The sequence below is a fragment of the Canis lupus genome, chromosome 4, assembly GCF_048164855.1.
Source record: "Canis lupus baileyi chromosome 4, mCanLup2.hap1, whole genome shotgun sequence".
NCBI classification, from domain to species: Eukaryota; Metazoa; Chordata; class Mammalia; order Carnivora; family Canidae; genus Canis; species Canis lupus.
This window is the reverse complement of record NC_132841.1, coordinates 82,169,229-82,182,576: the sequence shown is the minus strand read 5'-3', so window position 1 is coordinate 82,182,576 and position 13,348 is coordinate 82,169,229. Positions and strand designations below refer to the sequence as shown.

Sequence of the window (13,348 nt, the reverse complement as noted above, 5' to 3'; positions counted from 1 at the left end):
CTGTCCGTATATGTCTTCCTTTGTACTAAAAGGGCTGGAATCACTGAACTTTTATTTCTTAGACTTCCTTAGAAATCTAGCTTTATGTTGAATGTTGCTAATAAAAAGTACTCATATAAAATTTTGAAAGTAAAGGGGATGAAAAACTATTTGTCTTATGGCTACTGTGGACAAGCAATAAAGCAAATGTTGGGGTTTTGTCAGTGGATTTTATAAAGGCATCTTTCTAATAATTATCTACTTTGGTGTTGGAAGCAACTGACCTCATTAATCATTGTTTCCCTGTGATTCCTACACTGTCCAAAAGCTGAAATTAGAAATACTCTCTCTGACCATACTTCCCAGTATTTGAATTATCTAAATACCTGTGTTGAATCCTTATTTGAAATACATATTATACACTTATATTTTCCTGTTGGAGTCTTCCTTGATAGAGGATTAAGTGTTGGAAATGTTTTCACAAAACAGAACACCATAAACGAAAATTTAGTTCCATATATGACTTTTAATAAGAGTCTTATTATAATAGTAAATCAGGTTTGGATAGGCAAAAATAATCCAAAAGCAAAATATTTGTAATTTTCAACTGGTAAATGGCATTTTTATGAATGGTGAAGAGTTAGGATATTAAGGAGCATTTCCTATTCCTGTATTAAATCTCCTTATCCCGTTGTTCCTACCTTCCCAACCAATACCATCCTCTTCTCCTTGGAAAAGACCAGACTCCCCTTACTTGTAGAACCTGTAAAATTGCAAAAAGAGACATTTGACTTGCACACAGATGCCATCTTCCGTCAAGACCCACCCTACTCCTCTCAAGGCACCTATGCCCAACTAGATCTGGATAACTAGAATGAAATAACTAAATCACTCAATGAAAGGACAAAACCTTTCCTGAAAGGAGAAAGGATAGCTATTAACAGAACTGCAAGTTTTTTTTTACTATTCTTGTAGGTAGAACTTAAGTAATATTGGTGAGAAAAATTCTAGGAGGTTACCTTCATGGAAGAAGGCATGTAGTTTGGACAAAGCTGGACCCATCAGAGTGTTTGAATTTGCGGAGTTTATTCCTACCACCGAAGTGTTTCTAATAGTCAACTTGATTGAATGACATGAACCTAGATTAAACAATAGTTTGCAATAAAGATAGACTTAGAATTTCTTCTTTATAGCATTGAAGGATTAACACTCAGAGAGATAAAAATATCTGAATGGATTTAAAATAGTCAAAAGTTCTCAACAGTGTCTTCCACCTACAATGTCCTTGCAGTACCCTTTACTGAGAGGGCTTAATACTATGCTCCCTGTAAAGGAAGGAGTGATCCTTAAAGAAATTCTACTGATTATTGCAGAGCGTGTATGTATTGACAAGTGAGTTTGGAGCTAAGAGGCAATGAATTAATAAATAGCGCAGGTTATCAAATTACAACTGAAGAGGTCTACCTGGATCTGTCTCAATCAGTGCCCACAAACATACAGTATAATATTTGTGTGTTCTCAAATACATTGTGGGAAACAGTTTTTGTACCAGTCCCCTGAGCCAGAGACAAGGGCTTATTACAGCAAAAGGGGAAAAGTGAAAGATCTTGGAATTTTTCTTTCCTGCAAAATAATAAACCAAAGGCAATGTAACATAATTGACAGCTTGCAAATATCATTACTACCCTCAAAGACATGAAAAATGTAAAAGTGGCCTTCCTTTTACTTTCTCTGAATTTTTCTATTTGACTTTTAAAGAAAAACAGATATTAATACATGAACATGCTTCATTGTTATTTTTATCAGGTGTTGACTTCAGTTCCACATAATGTGCTAGTTATTTTCTCTTTAGAGGACTCGGTCAACCAAACCTTTGTTTCCTGGTGTACAAAAGCCTTTTTCCCCCTTTTTATCAAATAGAACTTAGGTATTCTTACATTATAAAAACATCAGTACAATTTTGTCATCTATGCTCAGGGTTGCTTTGTTCTAGAAATCCTCATCATGATCAGATTCACTGTTATTTTGATCTTTGGATATTGCACAAGATATCACGCGGCTCCATTCAGTTGATAATGTCACATTGATTGGGGCTCACAAGCAAGAAGCGGCAAATGTGTGTATAACTCAGGATGACAGTATGTCTGCTAGGAGACTGGGAAATGTCCCAGAGAAAATTTAGGAATATAGCTCCTCAGAAAGAAGCTAAATAATTGCTGAGCCTTTTCAGCTTATAGAGATGACATTTAGCACATGTATGTTGCTTTGAACCACTTACTTAGAATGTCCATAGGCCCCATAGGCTACTGCTCTTGAGTGGGGATCAGACCCATAAGTACTTGCTGGTAGTACAGCCTGCAGTGCAAGCCTCTCCACCAATTATGCCTTTTAACTTCTCTGATCCTATTGTGCTCAAGCAGCTTCGACGATTACAAATGGATCGACATTACAAATGTAGTACAGGAGCTCTGGTAAGCCTAACAAGAAAATCATTGTCTGGTCTCTAAGAATTGGAAGAAAAATGGTTTCAAACTGTGTCCTTGAAGGGTTCTCTTGATGATGGGGAACCATGTAAACAGGCCTTTCCTCTCAACTCTGCTTAAAGAACTGGGTGTTAGCTGATCCAGAAAGTGATAAAGTCATGTTATTCCTCTGGACTCCATAATTGGCTGGGAATGGAATGTATGAAATCAGGCTCTAGCCGGTCCTAAGATCCCATCAAATTGTCCGAGCAGGTGGTCCAAACTCTCATGAATATGTCGTGTGCTTCATTATCACCTGGCCCTCAACCCACACCTGTGGTTTCATGAGAAGCAAGCTATGTATGACCCCTTGACCTAAAACAAATGAACAAAAAAGTATGGACTTGGTTTATGAATAATTATATGTAGGATGCAAATCTTAGACGTAGAATGAAGTATCATAGTCCTACTAAGGGTGAGTCTAATTACCCCAGTCAAGAATAATCTGTAGTTAATTTTGTAATCTTTTTTAGATATTGGATCTGTTTAGTTTTCCTTATTATCAATACTAGATAATATATCAGTATATATCAGATGTTAGAAGCTAAGGTAATTTTCTTCTGTATAATTTGTTAGTTATGGTTCGAAATTTATTTTAGAACTAAGAACTAGATCATGTGTTTTTGAAACATTGTTTTTCCTAATACTGTCATTTGTTTCTAAGCATTATTTTGCAATGTAACTATGAACAGAAAACTATGCTCTTTTATCATTAAAATAATGTGTGTTATCAAATTCCTGTTGTATACATTTTTCCCTCAATTTGGAATTGTAAATATTTCGTGGCAAGTCTTAACTGTAATGAAGGTAAGCAGAAAGTATGAATACTATGATTTACAGTCTTCCTTTTAACAGTTAATGTTATGTCATTATCTTGTTAATCAACAGAAGTTGTTATGGTGTTACCTTGTGGTATAAATGATATATAAAATATCTTTGCAGTAGAAAGGAGATTTACCCATTAATACTCTTATAACCTGAGGTAAAATGATGTCTTGGATTGTGTCTTTGTGTAAATGTATGATTACTCTGGCTTATAAGCACACATTGCTTAGAGTTTATTTTATAAAGCATGGAATATGAGTGGTGTCCAAAATTATAATCATTTACAGTTTGTACAAGAGTAAAATGAAATAGTGGGGCACCTGGGGGGCTCAGTTAGTTAGGCAGTCGCCTTCCGCTCAGGTCATGATCCCAGGGTCCTGGGATCGAGCCCCACATTGGTCTTCCTGCTTGCTTGATGGGCAGCCTGCTTGTCCCTCTCCACGGCTTCTGCTCTCTCCCTCTCTTTCTCAAATAAATTAAATAAATAAAAAAATTTAAAAAAATTTAAAAATGAAATGAAATAGCAAATATATATGTCATATTTATTCCACTTGGGAATTTTAAAAATGCATTAATCTTTACTAGGATATATTATAAAGTACTGCTTTTTGAAGTTTGTTGGAGAGAACTGTAAGGCCTATAGGATTGTCAAACAATAGTATTTGAGCCTAGTTATTTGAAAATAATTTTTAAATCTACATGTAACTTTTCCAACTATTTAAAAATGAGGTTTAGAGATGTCTGAAATGTTATATGTAATGTAGGAAATATATACATTTAATTCACATTCCCTGACTGCAAAAAGTAAAACAAAACAAAACAAAAAAGGTTCTCTATTGATATACACTCTTGAAAGCTATTTTTTTTTTTTTTCAGAGATCACAATGGCGCTGATCCTAAAAATGTTACTATGAAATAAAACAGGGAAGCAATTGACAGGAAGTGCATGAAGATGAAATAAAAGCTTGATATTTTTATATGAAATATGATATAAAATGAAAAGTTCTGTACTAATATAAATTAAGCCAAGTACTTAATTTGGGAGTACTGGGAGAGAAAGATGAATATTCCTCCTCCTGACAAATAGTTTGGTTGAAGTGCACAGAAAAGTAAATGACTTTTCCAATTTCTTCTAGGAAGTGAGAAATACAGCCTAGGGAAAATTCTTAAATTTACATTCTCAATAAATTAAGGATGATGAAATGCTGTTTTATTTTTTGATGAAAATGAAGGTATGAACATAGTTTCTAGAATACGTTGCTGTTTTTTATTTAATAAGGGTTATAACCTGAGCAATCTTAGAACAGGAGTGCCCCCCACCTCGGTTCCCAAACTCCTGCAGTGGAACTTTCAACTGCTCTTGTCCTATTCTTGATGGATAGGAGCCAATGTAAGACTATAGTCGTGATGGATTCCAGACATTCATTCCGTCCTGAAGAAAAAAATTCCATTGACTTTTGTACATTAATATTTACCTTGTATGTTCCCTGGGTGCCATTGCTCATTGCTTACCCACTCCCAATCAGGCTTCAGAATAAAACGAATAAATAACTTCCTAGATTATTACTTAGTTTCATCCCTTAACCTTTCTATTTCATGACCCTCACTCAACACACATGCACTCACACATGTGCACACATTTTCATTCACAGAGCTTGTAATTCTCTACCTCTCAAGATATGTGTAAGATGGCTAAGAACAAGCTTTTTAAGGACTAGAGTTAATGTAAGGCTGCTAGATTTTCTAGCATCTACTATTTATCTATGAAGTTCCCTTCAAGACTGACACAAGAAATGTCTCTATCACAAGTGCAATGATATGAAAGTTTTCCAGTTCTATGATTATTGCTGGAGATTTGTACAATGTACCAACTGTTAAAAACAAAACAAAACAAAACAAAACAAAACAAAAATAGTAAGGGCAGCCTGGGTGGCTCAGTGGTTTAGTGCCACCTTCAGCCCAGGGCGTGATCCTGGAGACCCAGGATCGAGTCCCACATCGGGCTCCCTGCATGGACCCTGCTTCTCTCTCTGCCTGTGTCTTTGCCTCTCTCTCTCTCTCTCTCTGTGTCTCATGGATAAATAAAATCTTAAAAAAAAAACAGGTAAAATAATTAATATTATTTTGTTTTGTGTTTGTTTTTGCATTCCCCAATTTGGCAAAAGAGTATGCTGTTGTATAATTCTTAAATCTTGTAAGATCACTATACATTTATAACCATCTAATTCAAATGCTGTTACTGCAATCTAAGCTCATTATATTAATTACAATCAAAATATTTTTAAAATCTAGATGCATGTCCATATAAATGGTTCAATATCCTATCAGCACTAATAACTAACCTGCCTTTCATTCAAATAGATATTTTTTAACCACACGCTGGAATCAGTCCTGTAAATTTCATGACTCAAGAGTAAACAAATCCACTATAATGATTTTAAAGCTCTATTTTGTGAAAGAAGACACATAGTTTCCCATTTAATTAGCATTTTATTTCTTGTAATACATTAGGCACACAACACTTAAAAACAGATTAAAACTCATGATTACTAAAACTTGGAGCTTTAAATTGTTAATGCAAATTAGTTTATTAATTTCATTTTACTTCATTTTTGTCATTTGTGCAGTTTTTGTTTTGTGTGCCTAATCATTGTGCACAATCTTATTCCCTTCTGCCATTGTTAACAACAAGCAAATTACTTTTTTTTTTTTTTTTTTTTTTAGCAAATTACTTTAAAGACCTTATATGAATTCTGTGGGAGAAACTCCTTACTATAAATAATTTTAAAAAACCTTCTTTTACCCAGAAAACTGGAAAAGGGTAGAAAACAGAAGATAAAAATAACCTCCTAATTGCCAAAATTTATTTGTAAAATCATTACAAAGCATAAATAAATAATTTGCACAAGTATTGAAGTCTATCACTATCCCATGACAAAAGCAGAGTTTCTATGTTTTGAAGACTACTGTATCACTAACACATATCGGTGTCCGGTACAGAGAAGCCCTGGATTTTTGAATGAATATGTGTAATAAAGGCTGGATCACAGAAATTAATAGCACAAAACACATTAATAACTCAGAATAGGTGAATGTATGTATCTTTCTTTTTGGCTTAGAATAGTTTCAGTTCTCATGTGACCCCAGATAATTATGAATACCATCACCTGTCTTTCTGAAAGGGTCTCAGGCTGGATGCCAACGAGGTATTCTCCCTTCTGTATCTCTGAGCTGGTCTGTGTTCTGTGGGTTGTTGTTGTTGTTTTAATATCTTTCAACTTGCTTATTTTTTTTCTAAGATTGTATTTATTTATTCATGAGAGACACGGGGGGAGGGGGCAGAGACATAGGCAGTGGGAGAAGCAGGATCCCTGCAAGGAGGCTGGTGCGGGACTCGATCTTGGACCCCAGGATCAAGCCCTGAACCAAAGACAGATGCTCAACTGCTGACCCACCCACCAGGCATCCCAACTCACTTAATTCTTAACAGATCCTTTAGTAGTAGGGACTGTTGGTATCCCTGGTGGGAAGATAGACAAGTGAAGTTGGAAAAGTCAGCTTATTTATACTTTTAGAACATGGAAGACCTAGGCTTCAAATTCAGGCTGTGTAACACAGAGTCCTTGCTCTAAAATTATGACACAGTGATGATCGAAGTGTTTTATGGACATCATCCAGGGCGCTGATATGTGATGCCAAAGCAATCAAAAGAAATTCTGAATTATTTCAGAAGGAGTGGACTAACCACATAAAGATGAAGATAGAGACCTTTAATTCTACTTCCGGCCCTCGGTATCTTCTCAGATCTCTCGTTTGGTATCTGAGCCAGTGTCAGCTGGTAAATCTCCTTGTGTGCTGTATGTTCCTGGCTTAATAGGACACAGATAAATCATCTTTAGCTCTTAACTATGTACTGTGTCTTAAAGAAGCTTAACATTCCCATTGGGGACACAATGTTTTTCTCCGGTTTATACATCATCAAGATAATCCATCCTGAAGGATTTCAGACTTACTCTTTCCTTCTTTCTCTATGATTTTAGCTTTCTATTGCAGTATAACAGATTGCCACAGATACAGTGGCTTAAAACAACACAGGTTTATTGTTCTATGTTTTCTGTGGGTCAAGAGCCTGGGCAAAGCCTAGCTGAGTCCTCTGCTCAGGGTCTCACAGGCCTTCCATCAAGGTTTCAACTGGAATCCATTCATATGTAGAGGCTCAATTTAGGAAGAATTCCCTTCAAGTTCATCTAAGTGGCTAGCAGAACATATTCTCTGGGACCTATGAGCGACAGTCTCAGCTTCTTGCTACCTTTTGGCTGGAAGCCACCTTCAGATGTTAGAGAGACATTCCTAAAGACTTCTGCAGTTCCCTGACACACAGGCTTGGCCAACATAGCCACTAAAGTAAACCTACAAGGGGAGTCTCTAAAATGAGTTGCCAGCTACCTGTGTGTATGGTAATGCCATCCCAAGAATGGCATCTCACTATCTTTGCCATATTCCATCCATTAAAAGAAAATCACAAATCACATGCTCAGTGAAAGTGCATTATGCAACTTTGTAACTCTCAAGAGATGGGGGCTGTTATCTCATGGTAATACAGCATAGTATACGTTTATGGGATATTTTTTCTTCTTTTTTAGTTCTTGTAAAACACAGTACTATAAGCAATCTTTGTAGAAGCACTTTTATAGTCACTTCCTTTTATTAAGCATGATAATCATACTTCGGTGATTTTGTGTATATACGCAAACCTCTCCTATAGGACATTTGAGGTATTAAAAAGATAACAATCATAATCTTGTCAGATATTTTATGAAGTACTGAACATTTGTGGTATATGACCTATGTATGGCTCATACTACAGTTTGTGTTAATTGAGTGATGAATATTTAATTAAACAAATGATCCACTTCCTGTCCAACTTGAAAAGCAGGATCATTCTGCTATATTTAAACAATGAAATTAGTCAATCAAGGACAATTGATGAAAATATTGTCAAAATTTTACTAATAATCATAGATGATTGATCTTTTCTATATATCAAATATATCGATTTAGTAATCTCAAATATATTGAAAGACCAGGAAAAAAAATCCGAAAAGAATATTCTTCAGAAGAAAAAAAAGAATATTCTTCTCTTTGGTCAATCAAATTTCTTTATATTCTGCAGAAATACTTGAAATTTTAATGTACTATTGGGATAGGTTTTGGCTATTCATGTACAACAACTGGATACTCACTATGACATTAACACATATGAAGTATAGACTTTACCTTAATCTGACGTTAGTGGATTATTTTTGACTTTGAAAAGTCAACTATTAATTAGGTTACTTTAACCTGTGCTATTAATTTCTGTGAGCCAGCCTTTATTACACATATACATTGCTTCTCTGGTTGACAAAACATCCACCATGAGGAGGAGCAGCAAAACCAATGAAGAGACATCTGTATGGTGTTAGAAGCCAAGCTTTACTCAGGATGGCAGTTTTAGGTGCCACTTTCACCTAAGCGAACACCATAACTTTGTGGTTAACATTGAGTTCTATTCCCAAACCAGTTGTCGCAAAGCCACGAAACACTTAGTGTCGCCTTATCTGAACTAGGACTTCCATATGTTCAACTTTTGTTATTTTCATTCTCATTTTTCACTAACTTTTGTATATCGTCATTAAAAAGAAAACAAAAATATCAGTGCTTGCTGAACACAGGCCCCTACTCCAAATAGAGAAGGGAAGCATCGGCACATTTTTATAAGAGTCATTAAATTTGATTCCTCAATTTTCCTGACCATATTTTCATCAGAGACATTTTCTATTGCATCATTGACTGACACGGGAGTATCATTGTTTCTACACTGGTCAAAAGTTGACAAAAGAATTTTTCGAAGAAGTGACATTTCATCTGAGACCTTAAAGTGAATGAAGTTTCCTGGGCATGGATAGATGGTACAGAAGTTTATTTCCAGTGGAGAGGAGAGTGCATATGAGTTTCCCTAGTTTCCCTAGGCAGGAATGGAATTGCCCCATCTGAGCCATGAATTAAGGCCATGAAGCTGAAGAGATAAGCAAAGAGAAGTCAACATCTTACTGCCAGAGAGAAGGGCCTTAACAATTTTTTTTTTTTTTTTTGTAAGGATTTCAAATCCATTCTATGAGGCAAGGACTGGGAGGCCATTGAAGAGTTAAAACAGGTTAGAGACAAGATAAAATTTACATGGATAACATATGTGGGGAGAAGACATCGCTTAGGGAGGGTATTACTAGTAATTCAGACAAGAAATTGCAGATGTTCGGGAAAGTGAATAGGAATAGGTAGAGAGGAATGGATCAATATATTTATATCAAAAGAGTAGAAAAGAAAACATTTGGTGGATTTCCCTTGGATAAGGGAAGATGACCAAGGGTAAGCAGCTAGAGGATGATTCCCACTTACAGTACATGCACATGGTTCAGGTTCTAGACTAAGGCATAGTGGAGATAAGAATTGGATGCCATGATTCTAATTTTAAGTAGGGGAACTTACTTGTAAAAAGCCTATGATACCCCATGGCAAGATTATTTGAGGAACACTGCAAATTACAAGTTGGCATGATTATAGCTACAGATTCTGAGATAATGACTTTATCATTTACAAACTTTCTGACATCTGTTCCTCGCTGCTGATTCTTGTTATTTTAGCTTTTCTCTCAACTACTGTATACTCTCTCTTATAAATTGTTAAGAAACAATATGTGTGCATTTGTGCACCAACCTTCTTTCCAAGAAGGAAAGGTTTAGATTTCCTTATATCTAACACATTGAGTTAAAAATATAAATTAATTAAAATCATCCTCCCTCCAATAGAGAATGATTGTCTTAAGAGAATAAGGAGGAACCATCAGTCTTTCTAATGTCTTAGACTGTTTTTTATATGAAAGTCCTTAAAACACAGTACTCTGATCTCAGTTGAGACAGTCCCTCTGGTACCAAAGTTTCCAGAATATATGTATTCTATTAGAACTTCTTGCTGAAATGATTCTATTTGACTTTTCAGAAATAGCTCTGATAAAAAAAAAATATTGTTGGATTATCTCAAATGTTAAGTTCATAAAAAGATTTTGCGGCCTTGCTCGGGGCCCCCGCCAGCCGCGCCGCCCGCCCCTCTTCCTCCCGCGAGCCGGTCCGAGCCCGTGCGCCCCGCTGCCCTCGCCGTGGCCGCGCTCGCCCAGAACCCGCGGTTCCAGAAGCTGCAGAAGAGGCATCGCGAGCAGGGCTCTGACCTCAACCTGCGCCGCCTTTCCGAGGGGGACAGGGAACGCTTCGACCGCTTCAGCTTGAACCTGAACACCAACCATGGGCGTATTCTGGTGGATCACTCCGAGAACCTGGTGACCGACACCGTGATGCAGATGCTGGTGGACCTGGCCAAGTGCAGGGGTGTGGAGGCTGCCCCGGAGCGCATGTTCAGTGGCGAGAAGATCAACCTCGCGGAGGATCGGGCGGTGCTGCATGTGGCCCTGCGGAACCGGTCAAACACACCCGTTCTGGTGGATGGCAAGGATGTGATGCCGGAGGGCAACAGGGTCCTGGAGAAGGTGAAGTCTTCCCGCCAGCGCGTCCGCAGCGGAGAGTGGAAGGGGTACTCGGGCAAGCCCATCACGGGCGTCATTAACATCGGCATTGGCGGCTCTGCGCTGGGGCCCCTCATGGTGACTGAAGCCCTTAAGCCGTACTCTTCAGGAGGACCCCGGGTCTGGTTTGCCTCCAACACCGACGGGACCCACATTTCCAACACCCCGGCCGCCCCGAACCCTGAGTCCTCTCTGGTCATCATTGCCCCCAAGACCTTTACCACCCAGGAGACCATTACAAATGCGGAGACGGCGAAGGGAGGGTTTCTCCTGTCGGCCAAGGATCCTTCTGCAGTCGCGAAGCGCTTTGTCGCCCTGTCTACCAACGCGACCAAAGTGAAGGAGTTTGGGATTGACCCTCAGAACATGTTCGAGTCCCGGGATTGGGTGGGAGGACGCTACTCGCTGTGGTCAGCCATTGGACTCTCCATTGCACCGCACGTGGGATTTGACAACGTCGAGCAGCTGCTCTCAGGGGCTCACTGGATGGACCAGCACTTCCGTACGACGCCCCTGGAGAAGAACGCCCCTGTCCTGCTGGCTCTGCTGGGCACCTGGTACCTCAACTGCTTTGGGTGTGAGACGCAGGCCGTGCTGCCCTACGACCAGTACCTGCACCGCTTTGCTGCCTACTTCCAGCAGGGTGACATGGAGTCCAACGGGAAGTGCATCACCAAGTCCCGCACTCGTGTGGACACCAGGCGGGCCCCATCGTGTGGGGGGAGCCAGGGACCAAGGCCAGCACGCCTTCTATCAGCTCATCCACCAAGGCACCAAGATGATACCCTGTGACTTCCGCATCCCGGTCCAGACCCAGCACCCGATAAGGAAGGGTTTGCATCACAAGATCCTCCCGGCCAACTTTTTGGCCCAAACTGAGGCCCTGATGAAGGGGAAGTCGACAGAGGAGGCCCGGAAGGAGCTGCAGGCCGCAGGAAAGAGTCCAGAGGACTTAGAGAAGCTGTTGCCGCACAAGGTCTTTGAAGGAAATCGCCCAACAAACTCTATTGTGTTCACCAAGCTCACGCCATTCATTCTGGGAGCCTTGATCGCCATGTACGAGCACAAGATCTTCGTTCAGGGTGTCCTCTGGGACATCAGCAGCTTTGACCAGTGGGGGGTGGAGCTGGGAAAGCAGCTGGCCAAGAAAATTGAGCCTGAACTTGATGGCAGCAGCCCAGTCACCTCTCACGACTCTTCCACGAACGGGCTAATCAACTTCATCAAGCAGGAGCGTGAGGCCAGAAGCCAATAAACTCATGCCCGGCTGCAGTCCCTGTTGTAACTGGTCCTTGTCTCTCCTCACCAGAGATGCGCTGCACAGTCTTTCCCAGAGCACCCTCTGGTTGCGGGCTTGGAGCACAAGCCCTTTGGGGGAAGCCGGTCTGGAACTGCCACCCCTGCCCATCCATGTCCATGTGCCCTCTGTTTTACGATTGGCTGAAGTGTTCCAGTGCAGCTGATATTTCTGACCGTGTTCGCTTTGTTCGTGTACCAGATAGAAAAATAAAGATGCCACAAAGGAAAAAAAAAAGATTTTGCAAGAAAGTTGGATCTTAATTCTCTGATCGAGAAAAGCTGGAATTTTCTAATGTTATCATTCATTCAATTGTAAGTGACCTTAAAACTAAATTATTTTAAAGGTGATATGATAACACCACTCTAAAAGTTTGGTAATTATGTCTAATTCTTCATTGTAGATTTTGGTCAAATAAAATTCTATTAATCCATCCTTACAGCTAACATTTTATTTTCTCTCCATCTAATAATTTTGAAAATAGTTATAGCTTCCTCATTGTTCTTTTATGACTCAGTGTATACTCACTCCAATACCTTCCCTAAATTTATATGGTTATGATTTTGAAATGCCGATCTGATTTTGTATTTTCATGCTTGAATTGTACATAGCCTGAGGATAAAGTTAAAAATGCTTAGCTCGCCAGAAAATCCTTCTATACCCTCCATTAAATTGAAGTAGCTTCCCTGTGCATTCTTTTAGCCCTACATCTATCCTTTAGGGTGGCCATATTCTGGGTGGCCCAGGATGGCCCAGTCTATGCCTATTTTCCCAGCTTCCTGACCAGCTTAACATTTTCCCAAATTTGTCTTTTTTTTTTTAATGCAGTATTTTTTGATATTTATATTAAAATAACCTGGATGGGTTTAAAAGAACATTTAAGTTTTATTTTCAGTTTCTTCCAGGTATTCATTGAGTAGTGACTGAAATGCATGTTAAATAAACAGATTATTACTGGAAAATGTCTAGTAGCAGCACTTCTCCTTTCTGGATTCTAAAAACAACCTAACTCACACTTCCCTTTCAAGGTCAGCCTGTGTAGAGCATGAGACTAAAGGAAATGCTCAGTTACAAATGGTCAAGGATATCTTCTATCTTGCAGTAAGGGTG

The 13,348-nt window shown here is 39.0% G+C and overlaps 1 pseudogene; it reads left to right on the top strand.

The window, feature by feature from the left end:
- The first annotated feature begins 2,360 nt into the window (after window positions 1–2,360).
- LOC140631443 (glucose-6-phosphate isomerase pseudogene) lies at window positions 2,361–12,475 on the top strand (annotated as a pseudogene).
- The last annotated feature ends 873 nt before the right edge of the window (window positions 12,476–13,348 follow it).